Source organism: Ranitomeya imitator, chromosome 3, assembly GCF_032444005.1.
Source record: "Ranitomeya imitator isolate aRanImi1 chromosome 3, aRanImi1.pri, whole genome shotgun sequence".
NCBI lineage: Eukaryota > Metazoa > Chordata > Amphibia > Anura > Dendrobatidae > Ranitomeya > Ranitomeya imitator.
This window is the reverse complement of record NC_091284.1, coordinates 769,014,572-769,026,738: the sequence shown is the minus strand read 5'-3', so window position 1 is coordinate 769,026,738 and position 12,167 is coordinate 769,014,572. Positions and strand designations below refer to the sequence as shown.

Below are 12,167 nucleotides of genomic sequence, written 5' to 3'. Positions count from 1 at the left end.
AATGTAATGACTGGCACAAGGTAGAGGCATCGGTGTAACGGTTGGTGAGGAATATGATCCTGGCAGCAGCATTCAGGACAGATTGGAGCAGGGAGAGTTTGGTAAGAGGGAGGCCGATTAGTAGAGAGTTACAATAGTCCAGACGAGAATGAATAAGTGAAACAGTAAGAGTTTTTGCAGAGTCGAAAGTAAGAAAAGGGCGAATTCTAGAAATGTTTTTGAGATGCAGATAAGAAGAGCGAGCCAGTGATCGGATGTGGGGGGTGAATGAAAGCTCAGAATCAAGTATGACCCCAAGGCAGTGGGCATGTTGCTTTGGAGTAATGGTGGAACCGCACACGGAGATGGCAGTGTCAGGCAAAGGTAGGTTAGTAGAGGGAGAAAACACGAGGAGTTCAGTTTTTGACAGGTTCAGTTTCAGATAGAGGGAGGACATGATGTTAGAGACAGCGGTGTTTTTTAAAAAGGTCAGCGTGATATCAGGAGAAGAAGTGTATAATTGGGTGTCGTCAGCATAGAGATGATACTGGAAACCAAATCTAATGACTGTTTGTCCAATAGGGGCAGTATACAAAGAGAAGAGGAGGGGGCCTAGGACTGATCCTTGAGGAACCCCTACAGTAAGGGGAAGGTGAGAGGAGAAGGAACCAGCAAAAGATACAGTGAAGGATCGGTCAGAGAGATAGGAGGAGAACCAGGAGAGAACGGTGTCCTTGAGGCCGATGGAGCGGAGCATAGTGAGGAGGAGCTGATGATCCACCGTGTCGAATGCTGCGGAGAGATCCAAGAGAATTAGCATGGAGTAGTGACCATTAGATTTAGCTGTTAGTAGGTCATTAGAGACTTTAGTGAGGGCAGTTTCAGTAGAGTGTAAAGAGCGGAAACCAGATTGAAGAGGGTTGAGAATAGAGTTATCTGAGAGATAGCGGGTAAGATGGGAGTGGACCAGGCGTTCGAGGAGTTTAGAGATGAAGGGAAGATTAGAGACAGGTCCATAATTAGCGGCACAGTTTTGATCGAGGGATGGTTTTTTAAGTAATGGATGTATGATGGCATGCTTAAATGAGGGAAAATTACCGGAAGAGAGAGAAAGGTTTAATATTTTTGGTAGGTGAGAGGTGACAGCCGGGGAAAGGGACTGGAGGAGATGTGACGGAATGGGGTCACTGGTGCAAGTGGTTGGGCGAGAAGATGCAAGGAGCCTGATTACTTCTTCTTCTGTACCTGGTTCAAAGTCAGAGAGTGAACTAGATGCAGTGGGGGAGGGAGGACAGTGCATGGTATGAAGGGATTGAGAGATAATTTCCTGTCAAATGTGGTCAATTTTGTCTTTGAAGTAATTGGCCAGATCATCAGCGTGGAGATCCGTGGTTGGGGCCTGCACTCTTGGGTTGAGTAGGGACTGGAAAGTGTCAAAGAGACGTTTAGGGTTATTGGACAGCGAGGTGATGAGGGTGTTGAAATAGGTTTGTTTGGAGAGGTGAAGGGCAGAGTTGTATGTTTTTAGCATGAACTTATAATGGATGAAATCTTCGGGTAGATTAGATTTTCTCCACAGACGTTCTGCGCACCTGGAGCATAGCTGCAGGAAACGTGTTTGCAGCGTGTGCCACGGTTGTCGCTGTCTGTGCCGAGTTGTTCTATGTATAGGAGGTGCAGCTTCATCCAGGGCACTTTGCAGGGTTTCATTGTAATGCTTCAGAGCAGAATCAGGACATGAGATGGAGGAGATTGGGGCCAATGAGGACTGCAAGTTCTTCCTAAGTTTCTGGGTGTTAATGGCCTGTATGTTTCTATAAGTGTGGAAAGTGGGGGTGACCTGAGCGGGATGGCAGTTCTTGATAGAGAATCAAAGAAGGTTGTGGTCAGAGAGACGGAGAGGGGAGTTTGTGAAATCATCCACTGAGCAAAGCCGGGAGAAGACCAAGTCGAGGGAGTTTCCATCTTCATGTGTTGGAGAGTTAGTATGCTGCGAGAGGCCGAAAGAGGAGGTTAGAGATAGAAGGTGAGAAGCAGATGGGGAGAGGGGAGAAGCAATGGGGATGTTGAAATCACCCATGATGAGGTTGGGGATGTCACAAGAGAGAAAGTGTGGAAGCCAGGTGGTAAAGTGATCCAGGAACTCATGAGAGGGGCCGGGAGGACGATACACCACCGCCACTCGCATGGAGAAGGGGAATGAATCATGAATTATGAATTAACACATGTGGAATTATATACTTAACAAAAAAGTGTGAAACAACTGAAATTATGTTTTATATTCTAGGTCCTTCAAAGTAGCCACCTTTTGCTTTGATGACTGCTTTGCACACTCTTGGCATTCTCTTGATGATCTTCAAGAGGTAGTCACCAGGAATTGTTTTTACTTCACAGGTGTGCCCTGTCAGGTTTAATAAGTGGGATTTCTTGCCTTATAAATGGGGTTGGGACCATCAGGTGTGTTGTGCAGAAGTCTGGTGGATACACAGCTGATAGTCCTGCTGAATAGAATGTTAGAATTTGTATTATGGCAAGAAAAAAGCAGCTAAGTAAAGAAAAACGAGTGGCCATCATTACTTTAAGAAATGAAGGTCAGTCAGTCCAAAAATTGGGAAAACTTTGAAAGTGTCCCCAAGTGCAGTGGCAAAAACCATCAAGCGCTACAAAAAAACTGGCTCACATGAGGACCGCCCCAGGAAAGGAAGACGAAGAGTCACCTCTGCCTCTGAGGATAAGTTTATCCGAGTCACCAGCCTCAGAAATCGCAGGTTAACAGCAGCTCAGATTAGAGACCAGGTCAATGCCACACAGAGTTCTAGCAGCAGACACATCTCTACAACACCTGTTAAGAGGAGACTTTGTGCAGGCATTCATGGTAAAATAGCTGCTAGGAAACCACTGCTAAGGACAGGCAACAAGCAGAAGAGACTTGTTTGGACTAAAGAACACAAGGAATGGTCATTAGACCAGTGGAAATCTGTGCTTTGGTCTGATGAGTCCAAATTTGAGATCTTTGGTGTCCACGGTGTCTTTGTGCGACGCAGAAAAGGTGAACGGATGGACTCTACATGCCTGGTTCCCACCGTGAAGCATGGAGGAGGAGGTGTGATGGTGTAGGAGTGCTTTGCTGGTGACACTGTTGGGGATTTATTCAAAATTGAAGGCATACTGAACCAGCATGGCTACCACAGCATCTTGCAGCAGCATGCTATTCCATCCGGTTTGCGTTTAGTTGGACCATCATTTATTTTTCAACAGTACAATGACCCCAAACACACCTCCAGGTTGTGTAAGGGCTATTTGACCAAGAAGGAGAGTGATGGGGTGCTACGCCAGATGACCTGGCCTCCACAGTCACCAGACCTGAACCCAATTGAGATGGTCAAGCTGGACGGCGGAGTTAAGGCAAAAGGGCCAACAAGTGCTAAGCATCTCTGGGAACTCCTTCAAGATTGTTGGAAGACCATTCCCAGTGACTACCTCTTGAAGCTCATCAAGAGAATGCCAAGAGTGTGCAAAGCAGTCATCAAAGCAAAAGGTGGCTACTTTAAAGAACCTAGAATATAAGACATAATTTCAGTCGTTTCACACTTTTTTGTTAAGTATATAATTCCACATGTGTTAATTCATAGTTTTGATGCCTTCAGTGTGAATGTACAATTTTCATAGTCATGAAAATACAGAAAAATCTTTAAATGAGAAGGTATGTCCAAACTTTTTGTCTGTATTGTACCTAGGGCAATCTGTGCTTGTACAATGCACTGACATAATGTATTTAGATTCTGAGCCTCAATGGGGACAGTGATGTCTGTAAAATGCATTGGAATTAATGGTGCCATATAAGAGAGTAAAATAGATTGACAAATATTTCAGTATACTGTAATTACTGATCTTCCATGAAGTCCAGGCACAATTTGGTCTCCACAAGTGTGCATATATGGCAAACATGAGGGCATTCAGAAGGCCCTCTGGCTCTCAGGAAAAAAACATTGGTACCTCCAGCCACAACACTGAAAGTCAAATGCTGGCTGTGTAACACAGCTGGCACCCAAATTGTATCCATAAATGCAGTGTGGAAAACCGCTGTGCATGTACAGTGGATGCCACAGGTTGAAACCTGGACAAGGAGGACCCCCTTGGTGCCGAGGACCCTGCCACTTTTCTGGGTTCATTGGGTAGTAGACATGAATTCAATATTATCAGAAAATCTGGTCCATCAAGAAACAGCAGTGGGTTGTATACGAAATACAGAGACTGTATATAGCGACATAGTGTATATTTTTTATAGAAAGGGAAAGCTTTAAAAACTAATTCCAGTCATAGCTCAGTCTTTCCAGGCCTTGGCCTTCTCCCAAAATAGTCTGCCCTCTGACTTTCTAATGCATCTCATAATCCTGGACGCTGGCGGTGAACTGAATGAGTCCACGTTGTATCCCATAGTGAAGCACTGTATATGTGTTGGTAGGAAGCCAGAAAGACACATGTAGAAAATATTTAAGATTAGGCGCTTCTACGCAGATAGTGTGGCTAATAGATACAGAGATGTAGAAGCTCACAAATCTTGTGGGATGAATAATTGTCTACCCTATGGGCCTGTACATACCAAAGTGTGCAGTCCTGAACTTCCATTACTGTTCTTTTTATATTTATGTAGAGACTCCCACGCACTCTCAAATATCGCAATCCTTTCTTTAAAACCTATCGCCTTAAGCAAAGAAATATTGTGACTTGTGCAGCACAATACCTGGCCCAAGAGTGCTTCATTGAGACTCGAGTTATAGTGCTGTGAAACAGTACCTGCCCCCATCCCAAGGTCTTCTATTTTTGCATTTTTGTCACACTTGAGTGTTTCAGATCATGAAGCTACTTTTAAGGAAGTTCCCAGGACTAAAATTTTGATGACCTATTCTTAAAATTGGTCGTTACAGGTGACACCCTGGACTTTAACACTGGTGGCCCATCCTTAGGATAGGTCATTGATGTCTGATCGGTGGTAATGCAACACCCAGCACCCCTGCCAATCAGCTGTTCTCGGTGTGTCGGCGGTAGCCAGAATTGCACAGCACAGCTCCATTGATGGAATAGTGGCTGCAGTTGCGTATTGCACATCCACCCCTATTGCTTTGAATGGATGGCGGATGTGTGGTACCCAGCCGCAGCCACGATATTGTCGACCAAACTTTTCTGTGCAGTTTCACAACCGAGTAGTTCCGGCTGCATCGACACTGGGAACAGCTGATCAGCGGGGATGTCGGGTGTGGCACCTACATCGATCAAACGTTGATGACCTTTCCTCAGGACATAATATTAAAGTCCTGGCTGACCCCTTTAATATCAGATAACATTATTTGGGGTCAGATTAATCGCACCTCCACTGATTAGCTGTTACTAGGTCCCGCGGTGGCTGGATGTGTAAACCACGAATTCCAACCGCTCCAAACATTGTTGTGCCATTGTCCAAACTGTGCTCTCTCCCAGACTGCAAATATAGGCGGCTTTGCCTCTGCGGCATCATTGGAGTGTGTGGTCACTGAAAATACCCGGATCCTGCCAGCTTAAGAGCAGCGCTTGCAAGCTGTAAAGCAAAGAACTTGCAAGCGTTCCCTCTTTGACTAGGAAACTGACCATTTCTGATAGACTGCAGAGGTGGCCGGTATGCTATGCAACAAGCTGTACACAATAAAATTAAAAATCCCACCATTTTTGAGAACAGAGAGAATTGATTCTGAGCCGAAACATTGTCACATCTATGGACTAATAAAGTCCGGTTATTTTTTGGGCGTGTTACTACTTTTTGGGGGGGGAACTGGAGATGCCATGAGTTTGGCAGCTTGCACCCGAATAAACAACGCTACGTTTTCGCGTGGTTTTTTCCGCAGCATGTGCACTGCGGATTTTGTTTTCCATAGGTTTACATGGTACTGTGCACATACCCTGACACTTCCTCTGGAGACTGCAACTCCATGAATACTTCTTGCTTCTTAAAGAAACAGTGCAGGTGCATCTAATCAAGCACTACAGAGCTAGGATTTAACCCTGTCCTTCCCAGCTATGCTACATAATATATACCTATCATGTGAGTTATTGGATTCTTTTGTATCCAGGTGTGAGTCAATGATGTCAATACTCAATGGAATGTTGTATTTTTAATCTTAATTTTGCTTATACTATTTTAATTATCTAATAAAATAATTAGATATATTATGAAAAATGCTGAGACGTGCAAAAAAAACAGTAAAAGTATAATCACTTCTACAACCACCTAACCCATCCCCCCCTAAAAAAAGTCAAAATAAACACAGTCATGTACCAATCAGGAGGTCTATGGTAATTCATCCATGCTAAATGAGAACTACACGGCTTTTGGGTATTCATACGAACCAATTCTAAACAACGTGCACACGTGGAAAGAACAAAGTTGCAGTTGGTTTATTTTTGTACTAGAAATACAGCAGAAGGACTGAGTTGATCCTATGTCTGGAAGTGCATTTCCTCCTGTTATAAGACATCTGCTGAGCTATGTATTATTATTAGATCCCATGAGCCGTGCATTATATTCATAATAAGATCAATGAAATATTTTATCAAAAAGAGTTCACCAAGGTAGATGGCACTATTTTATCTCTCTGTCCTGGCTCATAAAGGTCGGTCCATTGCAAAATATTAACATAAGACACAAGAATTCTAATGCACACACTGAACATTCATTGCTGATCACTAACAAATGCTAAAATAACAAAAAGTAAAACTCTGGAGTGGGACTTTAAACATATGCTAATATGCTAAACCTAGAAATCTAATATATAAAGCTGAATGTGTGTGTGTGTGTGTATGTCCGGGATTGGCATCTGCACCATCGCAGCTACAGCCGCAAAATTTTGCACAGTCACACGTCTGGACCCCGAGAGCGTCATAGGCTATGTTGTGAGGCGAAATTTTAACCCCGCGCGTTCCAATTCACCAAACAATTTTGCCCCTATCTACATAATGGGGAAAAAAGTGAATGGAAAAGTGTTGGAGGCAAATTGACAGCTGCCAGATGTGAACAAGGGGGACTTAAAGAGTGAGAGCGATGGCGCCAAAGAGTATATAGCCTACAGTTGCTAAGGTGGGGCCCCGACATGGGATACTCACCACACATGGGGATATGAAAACACACACAAAATGCGCCATACACTACCACGTGCTTGAACACATATACCACCCTCAGCACACATTTCATCACACATACACCAACCTCGCCACATTAAAGTCGAAACACAAAAGTCGCCACTCAAAACTCGCCACGCGCAAAATTCGCCACATGCAAAACTAGGCTCACGCAAAACTCGCCACACGTGCAAAACTCACCTCATGGAAAACTCGCCACACGCAAAACTTGCACACGCGGAAAAATTGCCACATGCACAAAAGTTGCAACACATGTAAAAGTTGCCTCACACAAAACTTGCACATACTCAAAACGCACCACACATAAAACTCGCCACGCGCAAAACTCGCCATGGGCAAAACTTGCTGCACACAACTTGCTACACTAACCTGTCACATGCAACTCGACACACAAAAAGTTGCTACACGCATGTCGCCACACAAAACTCATCTCACAAAACTCAACACACACAACTTGACAGATGAAACTCGCCCTAAAACACACACAAGTCTGGTATCATCCTTCAAAAATAAAAATCTGATTAATAAGCAGACAAACTACAAGAGCAACAAATGTACCATATAGGAAATACGGCAGCTGTCAGTCACATGACCTGTCTATTATGTGTATGTGTAAGCTAATATATACTGCCAGGGGGAAGGGCTTCCTGTTGGCTGGGGATTTATCAGGCTGCCAATAGCAACCAATCACAGCTCAGATTCTATTTTGCTACAGTTAATTAATCTGAGCTCTGATTGGTTAATATAGGCAACAAAGGACATTCTCAGTATAACAAGGCTTGTGTGAGGTAATAGCATGTGTAACGCCGCTGGGTTAATACCTTATTCTTCGGCGTTACTTTTGCATGTCTCTGCTTTAACCCTTGCTCCTCTCCCCCTAATTTGCAGGGATACTGTAGTTTGTTACCTGTATGGGCGCTGCCCAGTTCCCTGCCACCACTGCGTAGCTGTACATGTGCTGTGATGTCTTTGCTCTGCTGAATGGCCACTCGCATGTGCGGTCCCTGGCTATCGCGGTGGAAGCTAGCCACGGCTTGCGAGGTCCTCTGCAGCTGTGCATGACTTTCCACCTGTGTCCAGGCTAGCAGTCGCTGCCAGGTGCCCTAGGCCACAAGTTCCTGTGCAGACTGTGCTGTAATGGTATCTGTTTGTGCTTAAGGTGCGCGCGGCCACACCTACCCTGCTTTTATTAGGGTTTGAGTGTGCACCTGTGTTGCTTCCTCAGCCTATTGCTGAGGAGCAGCTCCTATATAAACTCCCTCTTTTCTATAGGGCGTTGCCAGAGCATTGCATTGTGTTTCTGTGTCTTGCCGTGTGAGGTATCCAGCTCCCGTTCTGTCTGCAGTATGTTCTGGGAGAGCTGATACCTGTCTGCTGCCTGTTCTGGGGGCAGATTACCCAGATCCGCCTATCCTAGAGGCTGCATATCCAGATCCATTTGTGTTTCGTTTTTCCATCTGTTCTGGAGGCAGAGTACCCAGACCTGCCTATCCTGGAGGCTGCATATCCAGTACCTGTTCCTGTCCAAACTGTGTCCGTTGTGCTATGTTCCTGAAGTCCTTTTGTGTCTGACACCCCGCACCCAGTGACTGAACTTTCAGGGCTCATCTTTTAAAGATGGAGTCCGGAGTTCTTGCTGAGCTCTTACTATGCTGTGCTCAGCCTTCCACGCGGTGCTAACCCCGTCTGGCCCAGTTCCAGTCCAGCAGTATTTGCACCATCATGCTTGTGTTCCTTCCTAGGTCCGATGCCCGGAGCCTGATGGCCATAGCTAGGAACCTGATGTCTACCGCTACCTGGTCCTGTGCCTTCCGTGTCCCAGCCGATGACCTGGGCTGCCACGCCGGTGTCCCAGATGTCTATCCGGTATTCCTGATATCCAGCCTGTGTCTGATGTCCTGATGTTCTTTCTGTGTCCGATGACCCGATGTCCTGGGCTGCCACGCCAGTGTCCCAGCTGATGACCTGGGCTGCCATGCCAGTGTCCCAGATGTCCTGATGTTCTTCCTGTGTCCGATTACCTGATGACCTGGGCTGCCATGCCAGTGTCCCAGCCGATGATCTGGGCTGCCACGCCAGTGTCCCAGATGTCCTGATGACCTGCCTGTGTCCGATGTCCTGATGTCCTGCCTGTGTCCGATGTCCTGATGTCCTGCCTGTGACCCGATGTTCCACCGGTTCCCTGGGGTCCACCCTGTGATGACGTCTGTCCTGGGTCTGTGTCTGATGTTCTCCTGCTGAGCCAGTGCTGTACCTGTGGCCTGAGAGAGGCCGTCCTTGTAAGCCCGTGCCAGATGACCCTGGACTGCATCAACCCATGATGACCCTTGCCATCGTCTGACGTCTGTCCAAGAAGTCCGTCTGAGGTCGGTGTCTGATGTTCTCCTGCTGAGCCTGTGCTGCGCCTGAGGCCTGAGAGAGAGGCCGTCCTAGCATGCCCGTGCAAGATAACCCTAACCCAAGATAAGAGAAGAAGAGCTGCTTCCTCAAGGGATTTCTATCTATTTGTTTTGTGTTTTTTGTGTGCAGAATAAATTTTTGTTAACACATTCTATTTTTCTAACAGCAGTTATTAACCCGGGTAGTACAGCTAGTGAATGATAAAAGTTTGTTGTTTGCAGGATTTTCTGCTTGTTTCTGTAACACACATCTAGTAAAGCACACAAGGGTTGACCTCTACTGATCAGATCAAATATCTGCTTGGGAATGGCTTTGCTGGCAGGTTTTACCAGGGCTCTATCTTTCTGTCCTACTTCAGACAAAGCAGAAGGGAGGAGACTCCTGCTGCAGCTAGTTGTCCTACAGTCAGACAAAGAATAGTGAGGAGAAAGAAGGACTTGGCTGATCTCATGGGACACAGAAAACTATTTATTTATAAACTACTCAGTTTTATTTGTTCTATGAAACAACTTATCATCAAATAAAAGTAGAGTTAAGAGGAGGAAGCACATGGATAGGTTTTTAATTTTTTTGTGTGCATTTTATATGTTATTTGATTCATTAAAGGGGTTCTTCAGGAGTAGAACAACATGACTGCAGCATTCCAGACAGAGTGCCACACTTTCCAATGGTTGTGACTGGTATTGCAGCTCTGCTGCACTTGTATAAGTTTACTATTTAGTTACTTACTGCAGGGTATTTGCTCATTTCATTTTTATTTTAGGTTATATCTGTTAAATGGACTCAGTGTGAATGTGCACCTACACATTGCACTTATAAAACATGAGTTCCAGCTAATTTCTTTGGTTTTGCAGTAGTTTTTTGGACTTTGTAAATACAGGGGCGTGGGTTCCCCTTTTGGGGTTGTGTATCTTGTCAATAAGGTTCTCACGAACAAATAAAACACAGTCAGGTCTGGGTCTGGCTCTGCCCTCTTCTATTTTAAGGTCAGTCTACTGACACATAGTAAGGTGAACTACAAGAGTTAGGGGCCATCTTGATTGGGTACACCTTGTCGCAGTGGGATTGCTTTTACGCTTTTTTTAAATCAAACTAGTATCAAGTAATTACTGTAGTGCAGCGGGGTTGATATACTGTGAGAGATTGGGAGGGATCACAGAAAGTTCAACATAAAAGCGTCTTTATTTTCAGACTCACATAACAGGAGTGATATCCTCCAGCTTACAGCTGGGTTTCCACAAATAGTCCTTATTCCAACCCGTTGCCGTGGCCAATGGGACCGCCGCTTTGAAGTCCCTCCCTCTGTGTTAGCTCCACACAGACCTGGGTTGCACAGAGCCTCCTGCTCTGCAGCTTGCAAAACTCCAAAACTGACACACCCAAGGACAAACAGAGATTAAATGGAATCGTGGCCATAGAGCCACTTCCAAAACCTGAAGTGGAGAGAGGGATTCGCACCACTACCAAACCTGCAAATCCCTCTAAAGATAAAAGACCTTGTCAGGTTTTTCCTAACAATCTGACTGGGTCAACTACGTGGACCCAATCCACACTTCCTTTTATTTTGCCTTGTGACTCACAGGCTTTCTGCTGTAAACACAAGGCGCTCCAGTGGGTTTAATATGACTCCATCCGCATCCTGGAGGACACATATAGACCCTGGTATACGATTCCCCTCACTTCCTCACATTACACTATGCTTTTTACATGTACTATTACTATTTATTTACTTACTAAAGGGTATTTGTACATTTTATTTTAGGTTCTGGTTCTGTAAATGGCCGCAGTGTGAACGTGCACCTACACACTGCACTTGTACCAACATGGGTTCCAACTAATTTCTTTGGTTTTACTTACTCGTATAAGCCTGAGCTTATACACAGAAAATCCATGGACAAATGTGGCCCTGTTTCTTGGAAATAAGCAGCCATGTTTTTCAAGGCTTTGAAAACCACCAAATTCTTGAAAGCATTACTATATCACGCTTAGTACTGAGTAACACACATACGTTAATGCTTTCTGATACAGCACCCATTTTATGACATGATTAAAATTTTCGGGGTCTGCCGAAAGATACATTGTTGACAAGCTCTAGATGTCCAGTGCAAAAGAGATTACTGACGTCTTCTACCCCCTCCAGACAGAAAAGGTCACCAGTATCATTTCACCAGCGATACACACATCAAAGCCGAAGATGTGTTTTCAAGCTGCATTTAGTAGCTGTACGGTCTAGCCTGAGATTTATACATGATTTGTTTTCTGAACGAAGGCATAACCGCACAGCTCTATGATAGCCAACACAGCGCTAGGCAAACTTGGGTTTGAAGTTGAAATCTAAAGAGCTGAGAAGATCTATGGCCAGGACTAAGCAGCCTGGAACATGTGCCCACATAGTATTGTGGCAGCTGTCTCTGTGCACTTAATGGATTTTGTGCATTAAGTTTGTGAACACAGTAAGCTGAGCCATTTTTAGCGGGATCTGTGCAAATGATGTTAAGCAAAATTTGCCACCTGATAAATGCCTGTGCCACTCTTGTCTGTAATACTTGGCTTAAGTTAAGGCCGAGCAGCGGATGTCCCTTGCAGCAGTGTAGACGATACTTAGCATGCTGGCGTGA

General features: G+C 45.0%; 1 protein-coding gene across 3 annotated transcripts in view; it reads right to left on the bottom strand.

Moving 5' to 3' along the window:
* Window positions 1-12,167, bottom strand: part of ATP8A2 (ATPase phospholipid transporting 8A2) — a 1,056,467-nt gene that overhangs the window by 454,193 nt on the left and 590,107 nt on the right. The gene's annotated exons all lie outside the window — the stretch shown is intronic.